A 13,539-nucleotide genomic window follows, 5' to 3' on the forward strand; every position below is an offset into this window, starting at 1 on the left:
CGGCCCCACGACTCACTAGCTGGATCACTGTGGGCAGCCTACCCAATCTCTCCGTGCCTCCTTGCCCTCACCTAATGGGGAATGACGAGAGCGCTTACCTCATTGGGTTGCAATGAGAGAATAATTCCTCTGACAATGCCTGGCACGTACAAAGCACTGTGTAAATGTTCACTATTATGCTGGGCCCTGCTACCGCCCCCACCTCCTCCTCGGCTCTCTTTCATCTTCCTGGAAGGTTCTGTGGCTCCTTGCCTCCCTGTCCACTTGTAAATTTCTTAGCATCTCTCACAGCCCTCAAACTCAATGAGTCTGGCATGAAATTTCACCACCCATCTGCCCCCAGACCTCCAACGCCCCCATCCCTGCGACCTGTTGTTCAGACGAGGTGGGCAGCTGCTGTCAGCTCCATCCTGTCCGGAGCCTCTCCCTCCTCTGTGCCCTGTCTGGCCACGTCCTGGAGACAGGGATCAAGAGGCAAGTCTAGAGACCGGGAGACCCAGGGCCCTGACAGGACACAACTGCAGTCATCTGAGTGATAGCCAAGGGCTCTCAGCTCTGTCCTAGGAGGCGGGGGGACGCAGGAGTGTAAGTTAACAGAAAAAGACCCCAGCCCGACTTTGTGGGGCAGGGCCTGATTCCCTACTGAATGCTTTGGAATTGCAAGCTATTCTGAGGACCCAGCGCCTTGGAACTGAGCTGAAGAGACACGCAGGGCACCACAAGGCCCCTTCCCCTGTCCAGCATGGCTGCTGCCTTGGGCCCTTCTGGCAGCTGAAGGCTATAGGGGCTTTGGGTGTTTTTTTTTGTTTTGTTTTGTTTTGTTTTGTTTTAATTTTTTTGTCTCTTTTTGTTTTTGTTTTTCTTTCTTTCTTTTTTAAAAATTTCATTTCAATCACAGCTCCAGCTCAGACATTCAAATTCTTGTGGGTTTTTCTGTGGATCTTTCCTAGGACTGGGGAATTTGGCGGGAGAAACCACAGCAGTGTGGTGGCCTCCCCCACCCTCCCCATATCCTCTGCTCCTAAGGATCAGGAAGAAACCAGCTCCTGTGTATTCTGGAAGAAAATTCCCCTTCTCCACCCAGCCCGATGGAGCCAGTACTCCTCTAAGCAGCCCTTCCCCAAACTCAGCAGCTCTGTCCATGGCATGGGGTGGGATGTGGAGGGGTTGGCAGGGCCTCGAAGCAAGAAAACCATCTTGAGAGGTCGAGGGGTCCATCCCCCTCCATGAGGGACGTGCTGGCTGGCCCTCAGCTCGGGGAGATGGCTGCTGAAGACACAGCAGCAGGCCGCAGCCTCCCTGTGCACACCACCCCTAAATCATGGTGCCTCCCAAGCTTCCTCCACTGGAAAGGCTGGAGGCTGGGCTGGGAACAGAGGCTGCTGGGCCCCTCAGGGAGGGGGGAAAGAAGGGGCCAGCTGGTAGAAGCGTCTGGAAACTTGGACTCAAGCTCAACACAAGGAAGCACCTCTCCCAGAAGACACTGTCTAAACACTGGCTGGCTGCCTGGAAAGGGAGAGCACTCCCTGTCTTGGGAGGTGTGCAAGCCCAGAGAGGTGGGTAGGGATGTGAAAGGGTGGATAACTAGAGTAAAGAAGGAGAGTGCAGCCCTCTGAAGGGCACTCCTGCCCAAATCGCCTGTGTCTAGGAAGGAGGCTTTGGTGCATCAGGGGCCAAAAATGAGGCTGAAGAACGCATCCACCTAGGAGGGGGTTGGGTAGGGGTAGGGGGTCAGTGGAGAGTGCGGGTCCCCAGGCGGACCTAGGCACTTTGCGCAACAAGAGCCAACCTCCTGATCGTGGGGGAAACTTGGCCATGGGTCCCAGCGGGGCCTCAGCCATGTGTCAGTACTTGGAAAACAGGTTGGAAAATGAGGCCAGTTGACAGGCACTGGCCCCACTGTACCAGGGATGGGCTGGCGGGCAGTGGAGGCCAAGGCGGTCAGCCACGTGAGGCACCTCGCCTTGTGCAGTGGGCACAGAAACGTAAGCCAAGCAGATGCCCTCACCCACTGGCCTCCCTGCCCTGGGGCAGCAGCTGTTGGCGGGAGGTATGCAGGACATCCGGCAACAGGAGGGTCCGTGAGAGCATCTCCACTGCAATGTTCAAGCCGTCCTTAGCAACAGACCCCAGGGCTCAGGGGGAACCTTAACCAAGGCCCCCCTCCCCCAGCAGACACGGCCAATCACAGGAAGCTGGAGTTCAAAGGTTTGCCTCTCCATCAAGGAAGAGAAAGCAGACTGGCTTCTGCTGCGTCTGACAGGGGCCGAAGGCCTTGTTCCCTAGAAACTCCTGCCCCCGAAAGAGGGCTGCCTTTGAGGGACAGAGGCCCCCTCTAACTCCCTCTCTTCTCACCCCCCTCCTCCTCCCCAGTAGGGAGAGATGGAAAGACTCCTCGCCACGTCCCCTGGTGAGCACCAAAGGCAGGCTCTTGAAGAAAAGGCAAGTGACGAATGTGTGTGACATTTCGGAGGAAGAATTCAGTTCTTCTCCACCCCGTGGGAGAAGTAAGTGGCCGTTCCTGACTCTGGATTTGGGGGCGAAATGAGACAGGGTAACGAGGTCAGGCTGAGGATGGTCTGAGGTGCAGACTTTCCACAGGCGAGGCGAAGGCTGCCTTCTCTGCCCCTCCCTCTCCCCTTCCTCCTTCCCCAGCCTTATTCTTCTGCCCCTGACCGAGCTACCCCACCGCACTGGGCTGTGGGTCACCGCCCACCCTCGTGCCCAGGTCTCGAAGCCAGCGCCCACAACATGCATGCCAGCCGGGAGCCTGCTCAAAACGAGCCGTCTTCACAGGTGGGAGGGGGGCTGGAAAACCAGAAAGTAAGGGCTTTTGCAAATGAGACCCGGAGGAGCCACAAAGACTGCAGAGACCCCAAACTGCCACATGGGCAACGAGGCCTAAAGGGCTCCTGGAACAAGGGTGATGTTGACTCTCTTTCAGGTGGCTGTCATTCACCCACCTCAGGGCCCTGGGGACTCGCCTGGCCAAGCACACACACTACTGGAGTCTAGTAAGTCCAGAGGACTCCAGAGCTGCCACTACGGGCCCGACAGATGTGAGCCTGCCACAAGTACTGGGTGGATGAGGCTGTCAACCTAGGAGCTGACTGATGACCATCCATTCGTGAATGCTGTCATTCTACACCTCTGTGTGGACACCGAGAGTCTGGCACATGAGGGTGGGGAGGCTGTCCTGGGAACTTGGCATTCCTCTTCCTATCCTTTCTGGTCCCTGTGCTGGGGAAGGGACCATGACAATAGAAGGCAGGGGCAGCTGGCTCCCTGCCCACAGGAACACTAAGGAAACCTCAGCCTGCCTTAGGCCTCCTGATTCAGAGCCTCGGCCTCACCTCCCGCTGCTGAGGGGCCCTCAGAGCCGAGGGGACGCTGGGACTTCCGAGGCCACAGCCTCCTGCAAGGGCACACTTCACATGCCTAGAACCCAGATCAGATCTCAGACTACTCCTAGGGTCTGTGAGGTCCGTCCCCTCTGCAGGCATTTCTGGGGGTGTAGACGGAGCCAGGCTGCGTATTTGGGGGTGGACCCATGACTCGTGAGGCTGATCCTAGCCCCCATAGATCCGGGGGTGAGAATGAACAACGTCGAGTGCGGCGGGGGGGGGGGGGGCATGGTCAGGGTCTTCACTTGCCTTCTTGAGCCAGGCTCTAAAAATGGGGGGTGGGGAGGGGGGCCCCTGGAGGCCTTTGGGATCCCAGCTCCAGGTCTCATGCTCCCCATCTGCAGCGGCCCAGGCCACGATGCGATGCGCCGCCCTGGTGAGGGGTGGGGGTGGCCTCCCTGTGCTGGCGACAGTGCTCAGTGGAGGCAGGGGCGGAGGGGCGGGGGAGGGGGCGGCCCCACACATGTGTGGGGGCTCAGTCGCCCCAGGCAGCAGAAGAGGAAATGGCGGGCGGGATGGCCCCCTCCGTAGGGAGACACTCGGGTCTAGACGGCTTGGCAAAGCCAGCAGGGCTGAGTCACATGCGTCTGGAGCTGGAGATGCAGGCGCCAGGACTGGAACACGACCGTGCCCACTCCGGAGGGCCAGGCGGGGGAGGGGCGCTCAGCCTCGTCTTCCCGGTGCCAGGCCTCCAGCTGGCACCCAGCCTTGCTCCCTGCCTGAGGCCCCTCAATGCCCACCTGGCAGTCGAGCGGGGCCCAAGTTATTGGTAGGAACCAACTGAGTTTTAGGCGTGGCCGTGCTCCCTCAACCCGGGCCGCAGCAGCCTCCTGGGACCTTTGTGCCCCAAAGCCCCCCTTGTTGCACTCCACCCCCTCCGGCCCACCTTCTACAGGCACCTTCCCCCGGGGAAGCTGAAGGTGATGGCCCCTCTACCTGACTGCCAGTGTACCTCGCTCCCCACCACCCCATCCGCAGCCATCGTGGTCCTGCTCGGGGTTCTGTGTTCCCCTTCCCTCCTTCTCCTTTCTCTGTCTCTCTGCCTCTCTCTGTCTCTGTCTCTCTTGCCCTCCCCCCGCCTCTTGTCCTCCCTCCTCCTTCACTCACTCAGGAACACCAGGTCTCTGGATGGGCTGATGTATTTAGTGCTCACAAAAGCATCTGCAAAAAAAGTTGTTTAATTGGGACCAGATCCTCTGAGGTTTTAATGGCATTAAAACAAGATGGGTTTTCTCTGGGGAAGAAACTGCTGGCAACAGGAAGAGGGCACAGAAAGTTTGGCTTTTTTTCTTCTCAAAGCTTGAAGGGGAAAAAGGCCCCTGCACCTTTCTTTATATACTCTAGATGTGTGAGCGTGCACCCTGAGAGTGCGTGCCACACATTCCCATCGACAGAGCCGGGCACCCACGTGTGTTTGCACCTGCACACAGGCACACACGTCAGCGCTGGTTTCCATGTTACTTGAACACGAAATGGAAGACTCAAGGACAGGGCTGTTCCCTTATTCCCACGGTCACCCCAAGGGTGTGTCTTTGGCTGCAGAGCCACTGTCCCTCCGTGGTTCCTTGCAGAAGGCCTGGTCTATAGTGGGGGCTTGACGCACTTATCAAATAACAGATAGAGGGAGGGCTGGACCAGCAGCCCAGATCTTGGCCCCGAGCTTCAGATTCATCTACGGAACTGCCTTCTAGATACCACCGCCTGGCTGTCTCCTCACCAACCTCGCACCTGACCGGATCGTGAGGTAGATTCCTGAGCTTCTGCCCCAGGCTCACTACCCCCTCAGCCCTTCCGCCACCGGCAGCGTCTACCTGGAGCCAGCCACCTTCCCCTCTCCCCCAGACTGCCTCCCCTAGCTGCCTCTGCCCTGCCTGCTGTCTTCTCCCTCGTGGCCCCGCCAAGTCTGTTCTCTGCCCTGCAGCCTGTGAGATCCTTTTATAATGGAAGCCAGATCATGTGACTCCTCTGCTCAGAAGTCCACGGTGGCTCCCTGTTTCCTTCAAGGTTATAGGCGAGATCGGCCCGCCATCCATAGACTGCCCTATCAAGCTAGCCCTCCTGCCCTTCCCAGCCTCACCCCTCACTCGGCCTGCTGGTTCTCAACTTGGGCCACACCCCTTTCTGCCTCGCAGCCTTGCTCTGGCCATCCTTCCCCTGGGGAGGACTCTGCTGGAGCTCTGCTTGCGAGGTTTTCTGCTCTTCATTCACATCTCCACCCAGATGTCACTGTCTCACAGTCCTCATCTGATCCCCTGTCCCTCCAGTCACCGCGGCCAGTCTCTTTCCTTCTGATGGGGGTCCCTGTGCTCCCCCAGTACACGGCCAGCCGCCGGGGGAGCACAGGGGAGGTGGCTGTGTGGCTCCCGCATGGGGCCCGGCCCACAGCAGGGGCTCAGGAATGTTCCCCGAGCCAAGAATCCATTTTCCAATCCTCCCTTGATGGGAGGAGAGCTCTCAGCTGTGCAGTTCTGAGGAGGCCTGAGAGATGAGGGGTGTTGCTTTGGCATCCCCCCGGCCACCGATCGGAGCCCCAACTGATGAAGGTATGTGTGCACCTGGGTGTGCACGAGTGTGTGGACAGTGGGCCACGTGGAAGGTAAGGGCAGGAGGAGAAGAACCAGGAGTCCGTTCCTTGCCCTTAGAATCCCAGGGTTGTGCAGCTAGAAGCAACCTCAGATTCTAGAACTTTGTAAGGAGCCCACACCCACCACATTAAGACGGAAAGACCGAGGCCTTGAGCACAGAGACTTGCTCCCGACATCACATGGCCAGTCTGTCCAGGGCAGAGCTGTGAGCCCAAAACTCTTTCCAGCAACCCCCAGGCTGTATCCCTAGTTCCTGGAAAATCCCGACACCCCTCCCACCCTGCGCTCCAGACATTAGGCTCAGGGTTAGTGTTGGCTGGGGGCCCTGCCTGTCCCAGCCCAAGTCCACGAGTGAGCTCTGTGTGTAGGAGGGGTGGGCGTGGGAGGGCACCTCAGGTTCTGCTGAGCACCCCCCACCCCTGCAAGCTGGCTCTGCTCTCTGGGAGTTTTCTCAAGGTCCCCATGATGTCCAGGTGCCCCAAGACTGCCCAGAATAGGTGGCCAGGTGGCCACTGGGTCCCCAGCACAGGAAGGACAGCAGGACAGAACTCCACAGGAGCTGGGGAACTGAGAGGGCCCAGGCCTCGCCCCTTCCTGCCTAGGTGGGTAGGAGCGGGGTCCCTCCCTCCTCCAGACTGCTGTGCCAGAGAAACCTGGGAGCAGGCTTCCTCCCACCCCCAGCCCAGCTAATGGGAACCAGATGGCAGGATGTTTAGTCAGCGCCTGGGGAGCGGCACGAACAGGGGAAATGGGTTGGGGGCCAGGATTCCAGAATCTATCCCCAGGCAGGGGGAGGGTCAAAGCAAGGGCTCCTGCCACAGTCCCGGTCAGACTCCAGGGGCCCACTTTGGGAAGGGTCCTACCCCTCCTCAGGCAATGCCTGGACTGGGAGACAGGAGGCCCGGCCTCCAGCATCTGACCTGGGCAAGCCCTACCCCCCTCTTGGTTCCTTCTCTGTACTGGGGAGGCTGGGAGCACTCAGACTTCCAGGATCCCCGCCACACCTGCAGCCTCCATTGCCTGAGTGCTCCTGCCCCCCAGAGCCTTAGCAGACCACCAGCTCAGGACATCCTGTGTCCCCCAGGGCCACACAGGCACACTGATGGCTTCATCTCTGGCTCCCAACGTAGTTGCTCATGCTCAGTCCACAGACAGTCTCTGTCTCTAGTCTGTGTGTGGCACAGTCCCAGATTCAGGCCATAAACCAGAGCCCTGGATGGGAGAAGGGAGAGGGTGCCAGCGGCCCCCATGTGCTTCATATGGGACTGTGAGCTGGCACGGGGGCTCCTTGAGGGCAAAGGTGCAAGCGTGCGAATGCTGAGGAGCCCGGTGAAGACCCTCTTGCTGGAGACTTCCGCCCTGACCCACCCCCACCCCCTCCTGCATCTCACACCACCCCCAGCCCCGTGGCCCTGGACAGAGACCTTGAACCCCAGATGGTGGTGGGAAGCTCCTTCCAGATGGCCCTTCTTGGCCCTGCTCCCCCCTCCCTGCACCCTCCCCCAGTTTCCCCCTCTCCCCTCCACCCAAGCCTTGCCCACAATTAACTCATTTTTTCAGATTGCTTCCAAACATAAGTCAACGCTGGACAGAGCTGTAGGAAAAGCTTCCTCAAAGCTGGCCCCAAAAAGCCATGTGGTGAGACGGGGCCTCTTTGCCAGCCCCCACCCGCCCGCCCTCGGCTCTCGTAGCGGGGCCTGGGGCTGGGGCCCTCTGAGGGTTGGCCCGGAGGCCTGTGGTCAGATACCCCCTTCTTCGGCTCACGCTCCGCTCCACGGCCCCTTCCCTCGGGCCCGGCTTCCTTTCCCCCTGGTCCACAGGTGTCCCTCTGACCAACAGGGGAGGCATGAGGCCTAGAGGCATCTTGGGAGTGCCCGATGACGGTGGTCACACTGGGACCCGGCAGACCCTGGTTCACACGCAGTTTACAGTGGGGGTGGTGGCACAGCTAGGGAGGCTGCAGGACGGGTAACTGTCCCCCCCACCGACTTTTTCCAGAGGAGAAAATGGAGGTCTGGAGGGAAGGGAGCTGCCTAGAGGTAGTCAGGGAGCTGGAAGGGGGACCAGCCTGAGGCGGGCCTTGTGCCCAGGTGGCACTGGAGACCCAAGGGCTGGGGTCCATGCTCGCCACCCTAACTCTGCCCAAGTGTGGTTTCCTCCGGAATTGGGAGGCCTCAGCACTGGCGCCCATGGCAGAAGCCCACAGGCTTGGCAGGTTCCAGGCGGCCCTGGCACCTGCCCCCTATCCCGGGGACCCAGGAGGCCCTGAGGCCTGCTGCTTGCAAGGCCCGGCCCCTCTCCTCTCCCAGCCATGGACGGAGGACCTGGCAGCCTGGGGTGGGCGCCTTGCCCTGTGGTGGGCCTCACAGGCCCACTGTGTGTGCAGACAGAAACCCCATTCATGGGGGCCACTAGGCCTGGTCCAGTGGAGAATAAATGCGGGCCTTACAGCAAGAAACCAAGAACACTCAAGTCCAAGAAAAACTCAATCTCTCTTTCTCTTCAGGTGGGAAAAGAGGACATTGGGGGAAGTTGGGGGCAAGGGTGGGGGGTATTTGTTTGGGGGGGCCTTCCTGGGGGAGGGCTGGGTCAGGGAGGCTCAGAGCACTGCCACCAGGGCCAAGAGCCTAGGGAGCGGGACTGCTCGTGTCCCATCCTGCTGTGGCTACCGCTTTCACCTCTCCCAGCTATTCACGCCCTCTCTGGGCCCAGGAGGCCTGCACGGCCCAAGCGAAGTGGCCATGAAGAGTATGATGTTCCAGTCACAGCTCTTTGGGTGGGGTGCTGCCCTGGAGGGGTCCTGGCCAGGCAGGCACCGCCGACTCCCATGGGCATGCCGACCCTACAGCCGCTGCCGCCCAGCCAGCCAGGGCCCCCCAATGGTGAGTAGGTGGCACCAGCAGGAAAACTCTGGCAAGCGGGGAGCAGTCTGCCTTGTTATTAGAATTCCACCCCCCCAACCCTGAGGCTGGCGCAGGAGAGAAAGCCGGTCACCCCAAGGCTGCCCGCCTGGTACTCACCTTGGGGGTTTCAGCAGGAGCTAGGAGGGACCCAGGGCCTCAGGGAACCCTCTCCGGAGGGCAAGGAGGAGTTACAGACTCTGGGAGGCCTGGTGCCTGTAGCCCAGGGTGAGGGCAGGGGGAGGAAAGACACCCCCTTAGGAGGGTCCCCAGCAGATGGGGCTGGAATAATGGATCCAGCTTTGCTGGTTTGGGAGCCAGCTGCCCCGAGTCCTACTGAAGAGACCTGGAGAAGTGTGGGAGGCTGACAGTGGCGGACCCAGGGCTTGGGTGGGATGGCACAATGGGCCCCAGTAGACCAGCTATGGTGTGACCTTTGTCCCATATGCCAGCGGTTGGCACCGTACTTGGTCGCCCCACCCCAAGGCCTGAGGGCGGGATGAGAGAAGCAGTGGGTGGGCCCAGGCCCCCACCCCCCGCAGATAGCAGGATCTGCAAGGGAGGCCCATGGTCAATGTCACCATGTGTTAGAGAGGAAGGAGGCAGGCAGGGTGACCCGCTGGCCACCAGTCTGCTTGTGACATTGAGCAGCACTGTTTCTCTCTCTCTCTCTCTCTCTCTCTCTCTCTGTCTCTCTCTCTATTTCTCTCTCGTGCTTGGGGTCCCCCACTCTGGGGCTATGAAAAGGCGTGCGGGAGACCAAGGAGTCTCTGATACTTGGTAGCCTGGGAGCGGCAGGGGTGGGGGGTCTATGACAGAAGGCTGCAAAGTCCTGAGGGCAGGAGAGAGAGGCAGAAGTGAGGCCTAGGCAAAGAGAGGAGGGAGGTGGACCAGCCTGTGACTGGTCTCCCCACTTAGGAAGGAGGTGTGGCCTCAGCCACACAGGGGTCCCAGCCAACTGAGCCCACACTGGCTCCTTCTGCAGATCAGGTGCGACCCACCTTCGGGAACCGCGGCCTGCACCAGCCACAGGTGCAACCCACTTCCAAGGAAGGAGCCCACAAAGCCCCCGCCCAGCCCCCAGCACCCAGCTCGAAGGCCCCCGCAGGCCAAAGCTGGCTCAGAGGGAGGAGTCACCCCGAACAGCCTGGGAGCAGGAGTGGGGTCACAACAAGGGGCCCAGCAGCAAGCGGGCCCAGCCACAGGCCATAGCCAAAATGGGGGCTGAAGCAAGGCCCCAGGCCACCAAGCTCAGACCCTTTCAGGCCAGCGGGGCCTCCCGAGCCCAAGAAGGGACAGTGGCCACCAAGGAGGGCCAGGGCAGGAAGGCAGGAGGCCAGGCACCAAGGCGATAGGGCCCAAAGCCCAGAAGGCCCCCCAAAGGTGAGAACCGGCCAGGACAGGTAGCCCCCAGATGGAGCCTGCAGGGGGTGATGGGGCTGTGCCTGAATCTCAAGTGGCTGAGGCTTGGTCACACATCTCCCAATCATACCAGCGTCACCAGCCTCTCGGGCCCCCACCCTGCTGTCAGTGTGCCCAAGCTGAGTGGCCCTGCGTACAGGGCCCCGGGCGAGCTCCTGTCCCTCAGCAGGCCCCTGTTGCTACATGACCAGGCTGGGGCTGTGTCTGTTGTCCTCTAGGGGCCTTCCACCAACCTGGCTCAGGGGGCCGGCATCGAAAGAAGGATCATGGCCAAGGCCAAGGTGGCCGCGGCACCAAGAAGACCACAGGCCATGGGCAAAAAAGGCCTAGAGGCAGGCACAGGCACGGGTTCACGGACCTGGGCACCTCACAGCAGGCCATGCCATCCCTGCCGGCCTCCTGCCTCCTGACCCAGGAGGCCATCACCCGCAGCAATGTCAAGATGAAACACGTCCCTGCCCTGACTGACCCTGGCCTAGCCATGCTCCACCTCGCAGGTCGGTGACCCCTTTCCTCCACACTCACCCTTGTGGCAGGAGTAAGAAGGCCACGCACTTGGGGTTCTCCTCTAGTGGGTCCTCGGCCACTGTGGCTGCAGCATCGCTATGCCTGGAAATGGCCCACCTACCTGTGCGTCCTGGTTAGCAGTGAGAAGATGCCCCGATGCCCAAAAGCCAGCTCCTCCGGTCCACGTTGGGGAGGAACCGAGTGGCAGAGGGGAGGGGGACAAGGGAGCGCGGAGTCCAGCTGCCCTGTGTCTGCACAGAGCATGAAATGGCCAAGATCCCATCCCACACGTTCCCTGGGCTGCCAAATCTGCGGCGGCTGGACCTGAGTCAGAACAAGCTGGATGCCCAAGGCCTGCACCCCTGTGCCTTCAAGGTGTGCAGCACCCTTCCGCTTGTGCTCCTGGGAGGAGGGCCGGCAGGTCTGAGATGGCTCCAGGCGGCCACCGCGCCTCTCCCCACCCTGCCTGGGGGGATCAGGCCCGGAGGAGGAGCTGCACAGACCACCCAGCATGGTGGGCTTCAGTGATTTGGGACAACACGGTCCACAGCTGGGTGTGGAGAGCAGCGCGGATCCTCGGGCCCCCACAAGGGATCCTTGCGTCCCCACAGGAAGTTCTGGGAGAAACCGAGCAGCGATTCTCAAAACCCGCAGACAGACCTGCTCCAAGCCGCAGTGCAACCAGATAGGTGTCTCTCGGGCAGAATCAGCCCAAAGCTATGCTCAGAAGGCCTAGCCTGCCTAGTGGCACCGCGGTCCCCAGCCCCCTCTTCCCCCTGCCCCCCAGAATCTGACACGGCTGAAGCTGGATGGGAACTCGCTGTGCACAGTGCCAGCCCTGCAGCAGCTTTCAGAGTGTGGGGGTGGGCCCTGGGGGCAGGGGTTGACAAAGCCAGGCCTGGGAAGGGGGGCGGGGGGCAGGGGGGGCGGTTGGTGAGGCAGAGGAGAAGTGCAGGCGAGGGGAGGGCCGCCCGGGGCAGCCTGGCTGGAGGACAGAGGAGGGAGGACTGGCTGGGACAGTAGCCCTGGCCTCTAGGAGCTACACAGGGAGTTCCCAGGGGGCCCCCAGACCCCTGCAGTCAGGTCTCGTGCCCCTCCGCCCACCTGCCCTGCAGGGCTCAGCCGGCTGCTGACGCTGGAGGTGGAAGGGAAACAGCCGCAGGGTGGCAACATCTCATCCCTGGCCTTTCAACCCCTACACAGCCTGCTCTACCCGGGGCTGGACCGAAACTGTCTGCGGACCATCCTACCTGGCCTGCCAGCCTCCCTGCAGGTGAGCCAGTGGGTACAGCTGCCCATGAGGATAGTTTTAAAGATAAACCCACAGAGCCTCGGTGCCAGAGGGCCTCTCCTCTGACTGACCTAACCTTCCTGAGGCCCACAGTCGGGCCTTGAGGACCGTCTTGGGCCTTCTGGGTGTCCCTGAACAAGGCTCAGGCCCGCCCTGGGCCACCTGGCCCCCCTGTGCTGGATGGTGCTCTTTGAGGCCGTGAGGAGCCCTGGCACAGCTGGCAGGTGTTGCTGGGATCCTCTGCAAGATGGCCATGGCCCTGAGGGACAGACATGGCGACACCTGCAAGGGGATAGGGAGCCAGGCCAGGCAGGTGGGCCCCTCACCCTCACCCTCAGCCCCGGCCCTAGGAGCTGTACCTGGGCACCAGTGTCGTCAAGGAGGCGACAGAGGGCATGCTGAACCACAGCCTCGGCATACTGGTGCTCTGGGAGGACCTCCTGTCACCCCATGCTTGGATTGACTTTCCGAGAGTGCTGCTGCCCACCCTGGCACTGCATGAGCTTTACCCCGACGGGCACGCAGATGCCCAAGAGGGAGGATTCACTCAGAAGGACCCAGAGAGTCACAAGGAGGGGTGGCTCCATTGCTTTCGGGCCTGGTCTCAGGTGGGTCACCTGGGTCATCTGCCTCCCTGCTCAGGGCTCAAGGTGACCTGGGCCCTGAGCCACCCACCTGCTACTCCAAGAGTTTCCTCTGTCCCTCCCACCCAGCAAGATCCCCAAAGCCACAGAAACCCCTTCCTTTGCTGGGAATTGCCCTGTAGGCCCCCAGCCAGCTCCCCTGGGAGGTGGCGTGGGAGGGGACAGAGGGGCAGCAGGGGCAGCGGAAACTGGCCAGGTGCTGAGTGAGATCAGCTAGGAGGTGACAGGGCAGGAAGGTGCATGGAAGAGGTGGTGGGCACGGGAAAGAACAGCGTGTGGGTGTCCTGGGGTGTACCAGACAAATGCCACATACAGGGTAGCTTAAGATAACAGAGATTTCTACTCCCACAGCTCTGGAGGCCGGAAGTCTAAAATCGAGGCGTTGACAGGGTCACACTTCCTCCACAGGCTCTAGGGCACAATCCTTCCTCGCCTCTTCCAGCTTGGTGGCCCCGTGTGTTCCTTGGCTTATGACCACACCACTCTAGTGTTGGCCTCCATTGTCACATGGCCTTTTCCTCTGTGTGTCTCTGTGTCTGTCCTCTTTTGTCTCTTATAAGGACACTTGTCATTGAATTTAGGGCCCTCCCTAATCCAGGATGAGCTCGTCTTGAGATCCTTCACTTACATAGGCAAAGACCCTTTTGCCAAATAAGGTCATGTTGACAGGTTCGGGGCAGACATATATTTGGGGGCTACTATTCACCCCACTACGGGAAGGGTCCAGAATGAGTCCTTATGATCTGGTTTGGACAACTGGGTGGAGGTGCCAGCAGAAGGGATCCC

The sequence above is a fragment of the Neofelis nebulosa genome, chromosome X (assembly GCF_028018385.1).
Source record: "Neofelis nebulosa isolate mNeoNeb1 chromosome X, mNeoNeb1.pri, whole genome shotgun sequence".
In the NCBI taxonomy this organism is placed as follows: Eukaryota; Metazoa; Chordata; class Mammalia; order Carnivora; family Felidae; genus Neofelis; species Neofelis nebulosa.